At 39.7% G+C, this 18,219-nt stretch overlaps 1 long non-coding RNA gene across 6 annotated transcripts in view; it reads right to left on the reverse strand.

Moving 5' to 3' along the window:
* Window positions 1-18,219, reverse strand: part of LOC144379838 (uncharacterized) — a 47,789-nt gene that overhangs the window by 16,598 nt on the left and 12,972 nt on the right. For 3 of the 6 annotated variants that reach the window (XR_013443290.1, XR_013443289.1, XR_013443291.1), the window contains exons 3-4: window positions 13,811-13,905; window positions 4,689-4,883 (exon numbers count right to left, since the gene is read on the reverse strand). This is a non-coding gene — a long non-coding RNA (uncharacterized LOC144379838). Of the gene's footprint in view, window positions 1-4,688; window positions 4,884-11,681; window positions 11,727-13,810; window positions 13,906-15,813; window positions 15,955-17,368; window positions 17,566-18,219 lie in introns of those variants that run through there. The other 3 variants (XR_013443292.1, XR_013443294.1, XR_013443293.1) reach the window with 3 other exon arrangements.

Consider the following 18,219-nt stretch of genomic DNA (forward strand, 5'->3'; position numbering starts at 1 on the left):
CTCAGCGGGGAGTCTGCTTCTCCTTCCCCCTCCCCTTCTCCCTCTGTGTGCTTGAGTGCTCTCACTCTCTCTCTCTGTCTCTGAAATAAATAAATCTTAAAAATAAAATAAAAAAGCAACCGTAAAAGGTCAATGAAACTAAGCTGGTTTTTGAAAAGATACACAAAATTTACAAATCTTTAGACACACCAAGAAAAAAGTGGTACCACAGAAATACAAAGGATCATAACAGAGTACTATGAAAATTATAGTCCAACAAATTGAACAACCCAGAAGAAATGGATAAATTCCTTGAAACCTACAACCTACAAAATTTAATCCTGAAGAAACAGAAAATCTAAACAGACCAATTTACTAGTAAGGAGACTGAAGCAGTAATCAAAAACCTCCCAACAAACAAAAGTCCAGGACCGGAGAGCTTCACTAGTGAATTCTACCGAATAATCCCAATCATTTTAAAACTCTTCCAAAAAACAGAAGAGGAAGAATACTTCTAAATTCATTTTATGACGCCAGCATTACCCTTATAGCAAACCAAACGAATATACTACAAGAAAAGAAAATTACAGGCCAATATACTTGAAGAACGTAGATGCAAAAATCCTCAATAAAATACAGGCAAACAAAATTCAAGAACACTAAAAGTACCATACACTATGGTCAAGTGGGATTTATTCCAGGGATGCAAAGATGGTACAACATCCACAAATCAATCAATGTAACACAGCACATTAACAAAATGAATGATGAAAATCATACAACCGTCTCAACAAATGACAAGAAAGCATTTGACAAAATTCAACATCCATTTATGATAAAAACTCTCAACAAAGTGGGTATAGAGGAAATGTACCTCAACATAATAAAAACCATATATGAACCCACAGCTAACGTGGTACTGAAAAAGCTGAAAGGTTTTCCTCTAACATCAAGAACAAAACGTGGATGCCCACTCTCTCCACCTTTACTGAATACAGTATTAGAAATCCTAGCCAGAAAAATCAAGCAAGATAGAGAAATAAAAGGCACCCAAATCAGAAAGGAAGAAGTAAAACTGTAACTATTTGCAGATGACATGATATTACAGAAAATCCTAAAGACACCATCAAAAAAACTGTTAAAACTAAAAAACTCTGAAGCTGCAGGATACAAAATCAATATAGAAAAATCTGTTGCATTTCTATACACTAAGAACAAAGTAGTAGAAAGAAAAATTAAGAAAACAATTGTATTTACAACTGCATCACAAAGAATACCTAGGAATGAATTTAACGTACACTATGTGCACCCCAATGTTTATAGCAGCAATGTCCACAATAGCCCAAACTATGGAAAGAGCCAAGATGTCCATCAACAGATGAATGGATAAAGAAGATGTGGTACATATACACAATGGAATATTATGCAGCCATCAAAAAAACCCCGAAATCTTGCCATTTGCAATGACGTGGATAGAACTAGAGGGTATTATGCTAAGTGAAGTAAGTCAATCAGAGAAAGACATGTATCATATGACCTCACTGATACGAGGAATTCTTAATCTCAAGAAATGAACTGAGGGTTGCTGGAATGGTGGGGGGTGGGAGGGATGGGGTAGCTAGGTGATGGACACTGGGGAGGGTATGTGCTATGGTGAGCGCTGTGAATTGTGTTAAGACTGATGAATCACAGACCTGTACCTCTGAAACAAATAATACATTATATGTTAAGAAAAAAAAAATGATGGTAGGAAGGGAAAAATGAAGAGGGGGAAATCGGAGGGTGAGATGAACCATGAGAGACTATGGACTCTGAGAAACAAACTGAGGGTTTTAGAGGGGAGGGGGGTGCGCGGATGGGTTAGCCTGGTGATGGGTATTAAAGAGGGCACATATTGAATGGAGCACTGGGTGTTATACACAAACAATGAATCATGGAACCCTACATCAAAAACTAATGATGTAATGTATGGTGATTAATGTAACAATAAAATAAAATTAAAAAAAAAAATTAACGTACACTAAAAACTATAAAACATTGAAAAAAGCAATTGAAGATGACACAAATAAATGGAAAGATATTCTGTGCTCATGGAATGGAAAAATTAGTATTGTTTAAATGTCCATACTATCCAAAGCAATCTATATATTTAATGAAATCCTGATCAAAATTTCAATGGTATTTTTCACAGCAACAGAACAAACAATCCTAAAATTTGTATGTAACCACAAAAGAGCCTGAATATCCAAAGCAATCTTGAGAAATAAAAACAAAGCTAGTGGAATCATACTCTCTGATTTCCAATAATGTTACAAAGCTATAGTAATCAAAACAGTATGGTATTGGCATAAAAACAGACACATAGATCAATGGAACAAAACAGAGAAATAAACCCACACATATATGGTCAATTAATTAAAAAAAAAAAAAGAGCCAAGAATATACAATGGGGAAAGAACAGTCTCTTCAATAAATGGTGTTGGGAAAATTGGACAGCCATATGCAAAAGAATGAAGCTGGACCACTCTGATACAGGGAAGATGGAGTAGGATTCTAAACTCACCTTGTCCCACAGACACACCATCCGCATTCATGTAACTAAGCCAGAAAATGACCCAAGGACTGGCAGAATGGCTCTCCAGAGTTAACCATAGAAAGGGGGCTACATCAAAAGGGGTGGGAAGGGCAGAGACGGTCAGAAACCAAACCAACCTCTGTGACTAATCACAAGTGGGAGGGACACCAGGAGCACACAGGGAGAACACACCTACACCAGGCCCCCCAGACAGGACCTGCACTGGGAAGACAAATCCCCATAACATCTGGCTTTGAGAACCAGAGGGGCTTAACACCAGGAACTTTAAAAATCAGGGGGCCGGATCTGGGAGAGCCGGAAGGCAAGGGTGATAGGAAACAGTCCCTGTCCTTAAAGAGAGCATAACAAACAACCCCTCAGAGATAGAGCATAGAAGCAGTGGTTTGAAAAGCGCCTGGGGTACGCGGGAAGATTTATTTACTAATCTCAAAACACGCACTGGAGGGGCAGAGATCTTCAGGAGACTTCTCCAAGAATAAAAGCTGGTGGGCACCACTTCTCTCCCCTCACCTCAGTCTGGATACAGATAGCTGTGGGAACCAACATAAACTCTCGGCCAGCCAGCATGTGACACCACAGCCTGCCCCCCCATTCTCCTGTGGACTGCCCCCTCCAACTGCCCCACCCAGCAGGAGTCCGCGCAAAGCGACACCACAAGCTTCCCCTGGTGCAAGCAGCTCCAACAGCCGCTCCAAAGTGACTCTTGCCCTGGGGAGAGGGGGAGATAAGCACACACAGCAGTCCCACTGCGGCCCAGCAGCGGGGAGGGCGCAGACAGCTGATCTGACCGCTGGCCCTGCCTACCAACACAAACCTCACAGGGGGCAGCACAGAGAGTCTGGTAGTAGTTCAGGGTCACTGCAACCCCAACAGGCTGAGGACAGACATCTGGTCTGACTGCAGGCCCTGCCCACCAGTGAAAGCCTCTCTGGGGACAACATAGGGAGAGCACCCTGCAGGTCAGTGCAACCAGTTCTGGCAAATGCGCAGAAGGCAGGCATCCGGCCTGACCCAACTCAAGCCCAAGGCAGCCCCGGACTGGCCCCTTAACAGCACTGGGACCAAACTGCCCACAACAGGCAAAGAAGGCCACTGCAGACCAGCGGACCCAAGGCAGACATGGCTCAACCACAACAGCAGGGCACATGCAACACAAGTCTCAATCCTCTGTCCCCATGTGTGGGCTTCTTTGTCACCTCGCCGGTCGAATTTATCACCCAGTTGGCTCCCATCATTGTCTCTGTGAGACTGCCTAAATATACGTGGGCTCCGAGGGAAGCTGAACTTTAACATTTACCAAGGACAAAATGACTCCACAAAACCTCAAAGCATGGGCCCTATTCCTGCCCTGAGCACACAGTCCACATCTGCTTTCTTTCTTTAAGATTTTATTTTATTTTTTGACAGAGAGAGAGGCAGCAAGAGAGGGAACACAAGCAGGGGGAGTGGGAGAGGGAGAAGCAGGCTTCCCGTGGAGCAGGGAGCCCGATGCGGGGCTCGATCCCAGGACCCTGAGATCATGACCCGAGCTGAAGGCAGACGCTTAATGACTGAGCCACCCAGGTGCCCCCACATCTGCTTTATTTAAAAAATCACGGGGGCACCTGGGTGGCTCAGTGGGTTAATAAGCATCTGGAGCACCAGGAGCACCTGCTCAACAGAGAGCCTGCTTCTCCCTCTCCCTCTGCTGCTCCCCCTGCCTGTGCTCTCTCTCTCCCTCTCTCTCAAATAAATAAATAAATAAATAAATAAAATCTTTGAAAAAAATCACCAATAAAGCATTCCAAACATAAAGATAAAAAACATTTCTGGTTCCCATAATATGAAAGTCATGCAGCCTTGCACATACTAAAAACATAAGATAAAGTCTATTAACTTTCTAGAATGCCCTTTGTTAATAATCTGTAATTTTTATGTAAAAAAACCACATAACCCTGCACCAAATGTTCCCTTCCCCCAAGCACTCTTTTCTTTGTGAAGATTGTGTATCCAGAGCATCTGTCCTAACTTGGGCTCAACTAAAACTTTCTTCCTTTTAAAAATTTTTAACAGGGTTTGTTCATTTTGCATCAACACTTCTTGGCATAGTCTGCAGGACATCAGAGCAACTCACCTGAGATCTCCTGGGGTCCTCTGGAGCTCGGTGCTCAGTGCCAGCATGGGCCCTTTGTGCCCCTCTGACTTCGCAGCACCTCACAGGTGTATCGGGTGAGTTCAGATATCCGGACCTCCTCAATTTGAGTTGATGGTCCTGACTTCTATTCCAGCTGTTGAGGGTTACCGGTAACGTTCTCTAGGTGGGAATAACCTAGAGGGGTTGGTGTTGATGGGTGATTTGTTTTAATTTGGCATTATACAAATTAATGTTTTAATATAAGGCTTGAGTAAATTTTCTGACTAGAAATATGAGAGACTAAATCTTTGGTAGCCTAAAACTAGCTAGGTTAAATGATAAATTGGTTCAAACTCATTGGTTATCTAAGTCTTTTCCAAATAAAATAAAATAATAAAACACTAAATACTAAACACAGGTTTACCTACTTTTGTCTTATTAGAGGAAAACTAAAAATAAATTTGGGTTTATTAGTAAACATGTTTTATGCTTTATTAAAAGATTGTACTACGAAGAAACATTTTTAGAAATTATGAAGTATATTCATAAACGTACCAATCTAAAGGATACAGGCATAACAGTTCACAATTGCTTACTACTTAGTTTCTACTACAAATCAAGGTTTCTAAGCATTAAAAATACTGATAAATGTAACTAAGACCACTGGAAATAAAAAGGAAAATATCTTGGCATGCAAGGAAAGTTAGAGATGTGTTTTTGGTAAGATAGAGTATGAGGAATAAAAATACATTTTTGTTGAGGGAAAAGAAGGTCATTTAGTCCTGAAATGAGACTGGTTATTCAGAGAGAAAAAAACGTAGGACAAAATCTGAATGGAAAAGAAAGTTGTAGGTTTGTGAAGGGGAATCTTTGGAAAAAAATTTTATGAGTGCTCAGGACTAAGATTAGGATGAATGACTCTTAAAGGTACACTAATATAAGATTGAAATTTGGTTTTTCCCTCTCTTAAAAAAGCAAAGTTTTCTTCGATTCCTGGTCTGCTCTTGATAAATTATAAACCAACTTTTTTTCCCCTTTATCTGCCCAGAAAAAACAAGGTTTCTATATTTGTTTTTATCAGGTCCTTGATTACTTAAGAAAACTAAATCTTCTCAGCTATAAAGGAGCTAATAACCCTATGAATTTGCCTTCTGAATCTTTTGTTGCCACCTTGGTTGAATAAATAATCAAATATTAAGTTCTATAAAAATCTATGATCCTATTTAGGCATGTGCTTTAGAACCTTCTGAGGTTTTTAACAAACTTCCCCAAAATTCAAATTCTAAATAAAGTCTTTTTAACTAATTAGGCTTATTTGGTATGTTGTTACATGGGAAGTGTGGGCAAACAAACGATGATAAATCTTAGGCTATATTGTGTGAGTAAACGTTGTAACTATTCCAGAAAATATATAAAATTCCTAAAATTTTAATATGTTCTGGTATAATGTCATCACTTAAAATTCTAATTATTAAAATGTTGTGTACCACAAAAATAATCAAATTTTCTTGTCAACTGCATTATAATGAACTCTCATCAGATTAGATCCCTATAATGTGAATATTATTACACATTATGGTGTCACTGAGTTCCCTTAACCTAGTCTCATTTTTATTATTTTTTCTTTTCCTGTTCTGTTTGGTTGCTTTCCATTACTCTTTCTTCCAGCTCACTGATCTGTTCTTCTGTTTTCTCTAATCTTTTATTCCCTGTACTGTATTTTTAATTTCAGTTATTGAGTTCTTTATCTCTGATTTTTTAAATAGGTTAAGGGAACTCAGTGACACCATCATGTGTAATAATATTCACATTATAGGGATCCCAGATGGAGAAGAGAAGATAAAAGGGGGCAGAAAATTTATTTGAAGAAATAATAGCTGAAAACTTCCCTAAAGTGGGGAAGGAAACAAATCCATATCCAGGAGGAACAGAGAGCCTACAATAAAATCAATCTGAGGAGACTCACACCAAGGCACATAACAATTAAAATGGCAACACACAGTGATAAAGAGAGAATTTTTAAAAACAGCAAGAGAAAAGAGTTACATACAAGGGAAACTCCATAAGGCTATCAGCTGATTTTTCAGCAGAAACTTCGAAGGCCAGAAAAGAGTGCTAATTTGTGCTAAAAGGAAAAAACCTGAAACCAAGAATACTCTATCCAGCAAGACTATCATTCAGAATAGAAGAAGGGATAAAGAGTTTCTCAAACAAAACTTAAAGGAATTAATCATCACTAAACAAGCCTTACAAGTAATGTTAGAGGACCTCCTGGGTGGCTTAGTTGGTTGGGCAGACAACTCTTGATTTTGGCTTGGGTCATGATCTCGGGATCATGGGGTCAAACCCTGCATTGGGCTCCACCCTCAGTGTGGAGTCTGCTTGTCCCTCTTCCTCCCTCCCCCCACTAGCGTGTACATGCTCTCTAAAATAAATAAATAAAATCTTAAAAAGAAAAATGTTAGAGGGAATTCTTTGAGTGGAAAGGAAAGGCCACAATCAGGAGTAAGAAAATTAGTAAAGGACATAATTCACAGGTACATACAAACATAATAAACGTAGATTAATCCCTTATAAAACCAGTACAAAGATTAAAGCACAAAAACAGTAAAATCAATGATACCTATAAAAATTAGTCAAGGGATCCACAAAATAAAAGGATGTAAAGTATGATGAAACCATATACATAAAATGTGTGTTTGTGTGTGGGGGGAATAAAAATTTAGTGCTTTTATTTTTTTTTAAAGATTTTATTCACTCATTTGACAGAGACACAGCAAGAGAAGGAACACAAGCAGGGAGAGTAGGAAAGGAAGAAGCAGGCTTCCTGCTAAGAAGGGAGCCCAACGGGGGCTCGATCCCAGGACCCTGGGATCATGACCCGAGCCGAATGCAGACGCTTAACAAATGAGCCACCCAGGTGCCCCAATCTAGTGCTTTTAAAATGGATTCAAAATTAAGCGACTATCAACCTAATACAGACTGCTACATGCATAGTATATTACATATAAACCAAATTTGAACAGATAAATTGCTAGCAATAAAATTAAGCCAATAATCCAAAAACTCCCAATAAATAAAAGTCCAGGACCAGATGGCTTCACAGGTGAATTCTACCAAACAGTTAAGAGTAGAGTTAACAACTATTTTTCTCAAACTATTCCAAAATATAGAAGAGGAAGGAAAGCTTTGAAATTCAATCTAAGAGGACAGCATTGCCCTGTTAACAAAATCAGATAAACACACTTAAAAAAAGGAGAACACATGCCAGTCTCTGACCAACATAGATGCAAAGTTCCTCAATAAGATGTTAGCAAACTGATTCCAGCAATATATTAAAAAAAATAAAATAAAAACACCACGATCAGGTGGGATTTATTCCTGGGATACAATGGTAGTTCAAATCAATCAATGTGATACATTGCATCAACAGGAGAAAGGATAAAAACCATATGATCATTTCAATAGATGCACAAAAAGCATTTGACAAAGTACAACATCCATTCATGATAAAAACCCTCAACAAAGTAGGTTTATTTTTTTGTTGTTTAAAGATTTTATTTATGGGGTGCCTGGGTGGCTCAGTCATTAAGCGTCTGCCTTTGGCTCAGATCATGATCCCAGAGTCCTGGGATCAAGCCCTGCACTGGGCTCCTGCTTGGCGGGAGGCCTGCTTCTCCCTCTCCCACTCCCCCTGCTTGTGTTCCCTCTCTCGCTGTGTCTCTCTCTGTCAAATAAATAAATAAAATCTTAAAAAAAATTTTATTTATTTATTGGAGAGAGTGAGACAGAGATAGCAACAGAGATAATGAGAGAGAGCACGAGCTGGGGCGGCGGGGGCGGAGAGGGGCAGAGGGAGAAGCAGAATCCCCACTGAGCAGGGAGCTGGATGTGGGGCTCGATCCCAGGACCCTGTGATCATGACCTGAGCCAAAGGCAGACACTTAACCAACTGAGCTACCCAGAAGCCCCAACAAAATAGGTTTAGAGGAAACACACCTCAACATAATAAAGACCATATGTGAAAAATCTACAGGTAACATCATGCTCAATGGTGAAAAACTGAGAGCTCTTCCCCTAAGATCGGGAACAAGACAAGGTTTCCACTCTCACCACTTTTATTCAACATAGTATTAGAAGTCCTAGCCACAGCAATCAGACTAGAAAAAGGAATATAAGGAATCCAAATTGGTAAGGAAGAAGTAAAACTTTCACTATTTTCAGATGACATGTTACTGTATATAGAAAGCCCTAAAGACTCCACCAAAAAACTACTTGAACTGATAAATAGTAAGGCTGCAAGATACAAAATTGATATACAGAAATTGTTACGGAACCTGGACTGGATCGCCCGATGGAAGAACCAAGCGGCACCCGGAAATCTTGGAGGATAGGAGGTTTATTTAACGCCGGTGGGCTCAGAGGAGAGTGGTCTCCAAAGGTCTGAGCCCCGAGCACAAACATGGGGGCAATTTATACACATCTACTTCTGCATACTTGGCACTTTTGGTGCGTGCATGAACCGGGGCAGGGAGAAGAACCCAGATTGGTCCACGCAGGAAGCAGAGCAAAGAGAAGAACCTGGAAGAGCCCTGGGGCAAGGACTGGGACTCTCGCGCTGGCTCAGTTGGCCATCTTAGGACACAGATTTTCCTTATCAAAACTGGTTCCATCTCTATACACTAATAATGAAGTAGCAGAAAGAGAAATTAAGAAAATAATCAACTGCATCAAAAGTAAAAAAAAAAACAAAAACCTAGGAACAAACTTAAGAAGATGAAACACCTGTACACCAAAAATTGTAAAACAATGATGAAAGAAGTTGACGATGAGACAAACAAATGGAAAGACATTCCATGCTCAAGGATTGGAAGAACCAATATTGTTAACATGTCCATACTACCCAAGGCACCCTACAGATTTAATGCAATCCCTATCAAACTACCAACATCATCTGCACAGAATTAGAACAAATAATCCTAAAATTTGTATGGAACTACAAAAGACTCCAAACAGCCAAAGCAATCTTGAAAAAGAAGAACAAAACTGATGGTATCACAATCTCAGATTTCAAGTTTACTACAAAGCTGCAGTTATCAAAACAGTATGGTACTGGCACAAAAATAGACACGTTGATCCATGGAACAGAATAGAGAACCTAGAAATAAACCCATACTTATGTGGTCAATTAATCTACGACAAAGGAGGCAAGAATATACAATGGGAAAAAGTCTCTTCAACAGATGGTGATGGGAAAACTGGACAGCTACATGCAAAAGAATGAAACTGGACTACTTTCTTACGCCATACACAAAAACTCAAAATGGATTAAAGACCTAAATGTGAGATCGGAAACCATAAAATTCCTAGAAGAAAACATAGGAGATAAGCTCTTTGACGTCAGCTGTAGAAACATTTTTCTAGATATGTCACCTTTGGCAAGGGAAACAAAAGCAAAATAAACTGTTGGGACTACACCAAAATAAAATCTTGAAATTTACAACAGCATGGATGAGCCTTGAGGGCATTAGGCTAAGGGAAATAAATCAGAGAAAGACAAATATTGTATGATTTCACTTATATGTGGAGTCTAAAAGCAAACAAACAACAATAAAACAAAACAAAAAAAACCCCTGGACCTCATGGATACTGAGAATAGACTGGTGGTTGCCATAGAAGGGGGAGGTAGGGAGTGAAAAGGTAAACAAACTTCCACCTATAATATAAGTCATGGGGATGTAATATACACAAAATGTACATTTGTTCTATACTTATTATTGTATTGTATATTTGAAAACTGCTAAGAGTAAATCCTAAAAGTTCTTGTCATAAGAAAAAAAATTTGTAAGTATGTATAGTGAGGGATGTTAACGAGACTTGTAATCATTTCACAATATATACAAATATCAAAATATTGTGTTGTAAACCTGAAACTAATGTTTTATGTAAATTATATCAATAAAAAATATTTTTAAAAAGGAATGAAGTGTTGGGGCACATGGGTGGCTCAGTTGGTTAGGCATCTGACTCTTGGGTTTCAGCTCAGGTCGTGATCTCAGGGTTGTGGGATCGAGCTCTGCATCGGGCTCTGCGCTCAGTGCAGAGTCTGCTTAAGATTCTCTCTCTCCCTCTCCCTCTGCCCCTCCCCCTCTGTGAGCGTGTGCATACATGCTCTCTTTCTCTCTCATAAATAAATAAATCTTAAAAAAAAAAAAAAGGAATGAAATGCTACTACAAGCTGCATGGTGGGAGAACCTGCAACACATTATGCTAAATAAAAGATGCCAGATTCAAGTTTACATATTTATGATTCCACTTCTATGAAATACCCAGAATAGTTAAATGTATAGAGACAGCTGATATGTGGTTTTCAGGGGCTAAGGATAAAAGGGAATTGTAATACAAGCCCTGACAGTTTTTTGCTGTTGTTTTTTACAATGCAAGTGCATGACTTGAGCTTTGATTGCCCCGGGCATCTACTTCAAGAGGGTATCTCTAATAAACACATGGCCAGCCACAACTAGAAAAAAAGCTAGGCTGCCTACCTCGACTTAGGCTCCTTTGTTTTAGAGATCTTGGTTGATTTTGATAAATGACCATTTGGGCCACTTGCCTTTTCTCTCTCCACACTTTAAATTCACACTCTTCTGGAAAGCTTGATTTTCTCTTTATACAAAACAATAACAATGCAAAAACCACCTTAGCCTTAAGATTATAGTGATTCTTTAGGATCAGTTCAAAGATCTTCCTTTACTCCTGCATATAAATATGAAGAAGCAATGATGCCTCCAACAGACATGGGTGGATAACTCACCACCTATTCCCAACCCCCTTCCTTCCTTGCCTACCCCCACTACAGACTGGAAATATAAATACCTACTTTCCCAAACTCCCTTGTAGCTAGGGATGGTGACGTGACCTACTTCTAGTCAATGAGACAAAAGGAGAAGCATGATGGGAAGACTTACTTTACTGCCTTTCCCCTCATCTTACCTCATCTCACTTCTTCCTTTGAATATGAATGGGATGCCCAGAGCTCTGGCAGCCATGTCGTGATCATGAGGCAACAAGCCAACATGTTAAGACAGCAGAGAAAAAAATTACGTTACTGACGTAGCTGAACTTCTGAATTCCTACCTCCAGACTACTTCCATGTAAGAAAAATAAAGCCTTATTTGTTTAAACTATGTTAGGTTTTCTGGTATTTGTGGTTGGGGGAAAGCAATTCTAAATGATACAATGCATGAAAATGCAGCAAACCCAAGGAAAAGAAGAGGATTAAAGAGGAAAAATAATTTGAAAACAATTAGACAAAACAAACAAAAACCCTCAAATAAATTAGAGACAAAAAAATTGCAAGGAAGGAAACAAATCTATCATTTTTGAAGGGGATATGGTGGGATTCTTGGAAAATCTAAGAGATTCAACTAAAAATACTATGGTAATAATTCAACAAGATAGTGGAAACAAAATAAATACAAGGATAACTTGCAGTTTTACAAACAACAAACAGAAGACATAATTGCAATTAAAAAGACAAAATACTTAGGAATAAACTTTACAAGACCTATATGAACAATGTTAAAACACTAGCGTATTTAGAAGAAGAGCTAAGCAAATGAAAGGCATGTCATGTTCTTGGCTAAAACCTAACATCACAGAGAGTCAATTCTCCCTAATTTATACATGGCATATCATCCCCACAAAAATGACAACAGTTTTCGTTAATAGGCTGATTGTAAAGTTCATATGGAGACATTACTAAGAGACAGAAAACTGAAAAAGACAACAATGAGGGAGACTACCCCTACCAGATAATAAATCATAATTTAAAAACTAATTTAAACAGTGTGATTCTAATGCATGATTATACCATCCATGGAACAGAACAGAAAACCCAGAAATAGACCCAAACACATGGAAACTCACTACACATAAAGGTGGTGCCAAAGATCAGTGGGGGTAAAGACAGACTTTTTAATAAAGGGTGTTGGAACAATAAGAAAACAAACCGGATACCATACAATGTAGTAGAATAAACTCCAAATAAAAGATTTAAATGTAAAACAGAAACAAAAACAAGAAAAACAATAACTCATAAAAGTTGGAAGAAAAATATAAGAAAATTCAAATATAGACTAAGAGTAGAGAAAGCCTTTAAAATTAAGATTAAGGGGCTCCTGGGTGGCTCAGTCGTTAAGCGTCTGCCTTCGGCTCGGGTCATGATCCCAGGGTCCTGGGATCGAGCCCCACTTCGGGCTCCCTGCTCGGTGGGAAGCCTGCTTCTCCCTCTCCCACTCCCCCTGCTTGTGTTCCCTCTCTCGCTGTGTCTCTCTCTGTCAAATAAATAAATAAAATCTTTTAAAAAAAATAAATAAATAAAAATAAAAAAATAAAATAAAATTAAGATTAAAAATCCGAGGGTGCCTGGGTGGCTCAGATGGTTAAGCGTCTGCCTTCGGCTCGTGTTGTGATCCTGGGGTCCTGGGATCAAGTCCCACATCGGGCTCCCCCTGCTCTGCGGGGAGGCTGTTTCTCCCTCTCCCTCTGCCTGCCATTCCCCATACTTGTGCTCTCTCTCTGCCAAATAAATAAATAAAAAAAAAGATTAAAAATCCAAAGCCTCGGGGCACCTGGGTGGCTCAGTCAGTTAAGCGTCTGCCTTTGGCTCAGGTCATGATCTCAGGGTCCTGGGATCAAGCCCTGCATCAGGCTCCCTGCTCAGCAGGGAGGAGTTTGCTTCTCCCTTTCCCTCTCCCTCTGCCCCTCCACCCCACTCATGCTCTCTTTCTCTTTCTCTCAAAATCTTAAAAAAAAAAAAAAAAAAATCCAAAGCCTCTAAGGAAAAAGGGTAATGACTTCAAATGAATAAGGATGAAAGCGTTCCTTATAGAAGAAAAAAAATGCTATAAGCAAAGTCAAATGGCAAAATGGGAAAAAATATTTGCAACTCATATCACACAAAGGGCTAATCTCCCTAATACATAAAGACTTCCTTGGAACTGAAAGATGCTGACAATTCAACACAAAACAAAATGGGCAAAGTACATGAACAAAAAGAAAATCACAGAAAAAAGAAATACAAATGGCTCCTAAACACATGAAAAGATGTTTAAACTTACCTGTACTAGGGGTGCCTGGCTGGCTCAGTCAGTAGAGCATGTGACTCTTGATCTCAGGGTTGTGAGTTCAAGCCTCATATTGGGTATACAGCTTACTTTAAAAAAAATTAAAAAAATAAAAAAATAAACTTACTTGTATTAAAGAAATACAAATCAAAATGATTTTGATAGACCATCCACACCTATCAACTTGACAAAAAAGGAAAGGTCTGGTAATGCACTGTTGAGACTATGGCAAAATAGGCTTTCTATTCTATTATTGGCAGGAATATAATTGATAAAACTCTAGGGAGGGCAATTTATCCATTAAAATTTCAAGGGGGGCAGCTGGGTGGCTCAGCTGTTAAGCATCTGCCTTCCCCTCAGGTTATGATCCCAGAGTCCTGGGATTGAGCCCCGCATCGGGCTCCCTGCTCCGCGGGAAGCCTGCTTCTCCCTCTCCCACTCCCCCTGCTGTGTTCCCTTTCTCGCTGTGTCTCTGTCAAATAAAAAAAAAAAAAAAAAAAACTTAAAATTTCAAGGGCAGGGGCGCCTGGGTGGCTCAGTCAGTTAAGGATCTGCTTTTGGCTCAGGTCATGATCCCAGTGTCCTGGGATGGAGCCCCATGTCAGGCTCCCTGCTCAGCAGGGAGTCTGCTTCTCCCTCTCCCTCTGCCCCTCTCCCCGGGCTCCCCACTTGTGCTCTCTGCTCTCTCTCATGCTCTCTCTCTCAAATACAGAAAATCTTTTTAAGAAAATTTCAAAAGCATGTACATTTCGACTTAGCAATCACATTTTTCAAATCTATCCTGCAGTTCTATTTGCCCACAGAAGAAAAAACATGTATTACAATGATTGTACTACAGCACTATTTGTAATAGCAAAACATTGGAAATGAGCAAGAAATCCATCATAAGGGATGACAAGAATTTAATAAAGTACATCCTGATAACAGAACACAACAAAACTAAAATGGAAACTAAGGGAGAATAAGAAAAATCTCCATGATTCACTACGAAGCGAGAAGAGCCAAATGCAGAACTGTGTGTATAGCAGCTACCTTTTATGTAAAAAAACAGAAGAGAATGAATTGACCTATAAATTTAATGAAATCCCAATCAAAATCCTACAAGATTTTTTGATAAAAATTGACAAGCTGACAAGTTCAATTTCAATTCAACTGGCAAGCTAAAATTCAAATGGAAATGCAAAGGACCTAAAATAACCAAAATGAGAAAGAAGAATAAAGTTGGAGGGGGTAACGCTACTTGATCTCAGGAATTATTATAAAGCTATTGTTATCAAAACAGCAGGGTTTTAGTCTTAAAGATAGCAAACAGATCAATGGGACAAAATTAATAGTCCAGAAATAAACCCACATATACATGGACAATCAATTTTTGACAAAGGTACAAAGGCAGTGAAGTGGAGAAAGGACAGACCTGTCAAGAAATGATGCTGGAACATTTGGATATTCATATGCAAAAAAAACCTAAACAAAAACTCCCACAAAACTTAGATCCATACCTCCTACAGGCAAAAGATGTGAACAGACACTTCAACAACGGTATACAGGGGTGATGTCATCAAGATGGCAACACTGTCTATTCCTGACTCTATTCCCCCTTACAAGGAGATCAACGAACTATTCATAAACAAGATACTACAGAGAGAATCCTAGAAGCCGAAGCACCCCCTGCAACATAGAGACCAAAGAAGACCTCATTAGAAGAGTAAAAGGAGAATTACACACTGACCTCACGGCCTCTCCCCAAGGCTGGCACAGCAACATGCTGAGAGGTCTCCCCTGAGCCTATAGGTCTTCCGATGGGAAGAGAGAGCCCAGTGTGGACATCCAGCTGCCCCAGCATTGTGGGTTGCCTCCTGGGAGCCTCCATTTGGACTAATCCGACAGGGATCACAGAGGAATCTAGAGGGCTCAACTACTGGAGATCTGATTGCAACAGAGAACGGGGAATGGCATGCACCAACCAGCACTCAGATCTTGTTAGAGCAGATTCCTACCTGCAGCACCCAAGGAGCAATCCCAACCAGGAGTTTTGCTTGTGCAGAGCCAAGCCCATAGCGCAGTCTGACCAGAGAACTCAGCAGGGTACGGGTTTGCCTGATGGTAGGGTCCTCGAACAAAGAGCTTTGGAAGCCCTGTGAACTGGCTTGCTGTGCACAGGCAGACAAGTGAGTCACAGCCTGGCACACGGCTGGCTGTCACTTCCAGTTTTTCCAGATCAGAAAGCCTGATCTGGTTCACCTATGAAGCTGCTTGGAACTAGCCTAGGCAGAAGTCATAGCCCTGCCCATTGCTGAATAGAGCTTTCAGCCTGCCCAACCAGAAAACCTAACCACTGCACACGAGAACCCACACAGCCCATCCAACAGCCCTGTTTACGGCAGCTCTTGAACAGAGAGCACAGCCTATGGCTTTGCCCATCTGCAGAGCAAAAGCAGTGGCCCCATCTGGCCAGGGAATTCAGTACACAGTCTTGCCTGATTCAGGTTCATAAACCTGCAGCCCATCCTGCTGCTCCACCAGGGCAGGGAAGCTAATTCATAGTGCCATATACTGCTGAGTATAGTACCCCATCCTGACTGTCTAGTAAGCCTGACCAGAGAACCCAGGCAAAGGCAGAGCCCATCCTACAGCCTCACTTGGGCAGGGAACAGCTGTCCTAACTGTTCTCAGCCAGCAGTATCCCCTTCACCCCAACCTCAAAGCTTGGGCAGTGGCCTTGAACAAAGACAGATCCTGATAGCAGGTCCCATCTGCCCAAAGATGTTACCAGCAGACATGTCCAGTAACCTACACTGAACCGACTGGTAAAGAACTGTCCCTACTAAAGTTAACCTATAAAGTATAGAAGAGGAAACTGCTCACTCAAATGCATACATAACAACATAAGGAATCAAAGACAATGAAAAATCAGGTAAACATGACACCACCAAAGGAAACTAATAAAGCTCTGATAACTAATCCTAAAGAAATGGAGATCTGTGAGCTGTCAAACAATTCAGAACAGTCCTCTTAAAAGTTCAGCAAACTACAAGAACACACAGAAAGAACACAATTAAACAGTATTAGGAAAACAATGCATGAAGTACTCTAAATAGAAAGCCTCAAAAAAACCCACAACATAAACCCTAGAGCTGAAAAATGCAATGACTGAAGAATTCAATAAAGAGCTTCAAAAGTAGACTCAACCTAAAGAAATGCAAAAGAAAGAACCACTGATTTAGAAAACAGGACATTTGAAATCACAGGAGCAAAATGAAAAAAGTAAAGAAAGCCTACAGTACTTACAGAACACAATCAAAAGAAATAATATCTGCATTATGGAAATATCAGGAGAAGAGAAAGAAAGGGATAAAAACATATTTAAAGCAATAATGGTTAAAAATTTCCCAAACTTCTGGAGAGAAATGGGACATCCAGATCCATGAGGTCCAAAGGACCCCAAATAAATTGAACATGAATAGGGTTATACCAAGGATACCTTATAACTGTCAAAAGTCAAAAACAGAAAAATAATTCGGAAAGCAGCAGAAAAACAGGGAAGTTTCATACAAGAAAACCTCCATAAGACTATTGGTGGATTTCGGGGCGCCTGGGTGGCTCAGTCGTTAAGCGTCTGCCTTTGGCTCAGGTCATGATTCCAGGTCCTGGGATCGAGCCCCGCGTCGGGCTCCCTGCTCCGTGGGAAGCCTGCTTCTCCCTCTCCCACTCCTCCTGCTTGTGTTCCCTCTCTCACTGTCTCTCTCTGTCAAATAAATAAATAAAATCTTTAAAAAAAAAAAAAGACTATTGGTGGATTTCTCAAGAGAATTTTCAGGCTAGGAAAGAATGGGATGATATATTCAAAAATGTTGAAGGGGGGGATATCTGTCAACCAAGAATTTTATACCCCGCAAAGCTGTCCTTCTCCCAAACAAAAGACTCTCAAACAAAAGCTGAGGAAGTTCATCACCTTTGTACCTGTCTTACAAGAAATGAAAAAGGGAGTTCTTTGAGTAGAAGGACACTAACAGAAATCATAAAAACATAAGAAGATAACATAAAACTCGCTAGTAATGGTAAATATATAGTCAAAGTTAAATTCTGTAATACGGTAATGGTGGTGTGTAATTCACTTACAACTCTAGATTAAAAATTAAACATAGTAAAAATATCCTTAACTACAATAATGTTATTGGTTACATAATACGAAAAATATGTGAACCTTAGCCTCATAACTTAAATTGTGAGGGGGAGTAGAAATAAAAATGTAAAGTTTAGGAATGCTATTTAAATTCTTCTCAACTTGAGAAAGGGTGTTATAATTTTAAGATAATTTATTTAAGCTTCATGGTAACCACAAGGGAAGAACCTGTAGTAATTACACAAAAGAACATGATAATGAAGTCAAAGCATACTGATAC

Source organism: Halichoerus grypus, chromosome 13, assembly GCF_964656455.1.
Source record: "Halichoerus grypus chromosome 13, mHalGry1.hap1.1, whole genome shotgun sequence".
Lineage (NCBI taxonomy): Eukaryota > Metazoa > Chordata > Mammalia > Carnivora > Phocidae > Halichoerus > Halichoerus grypus.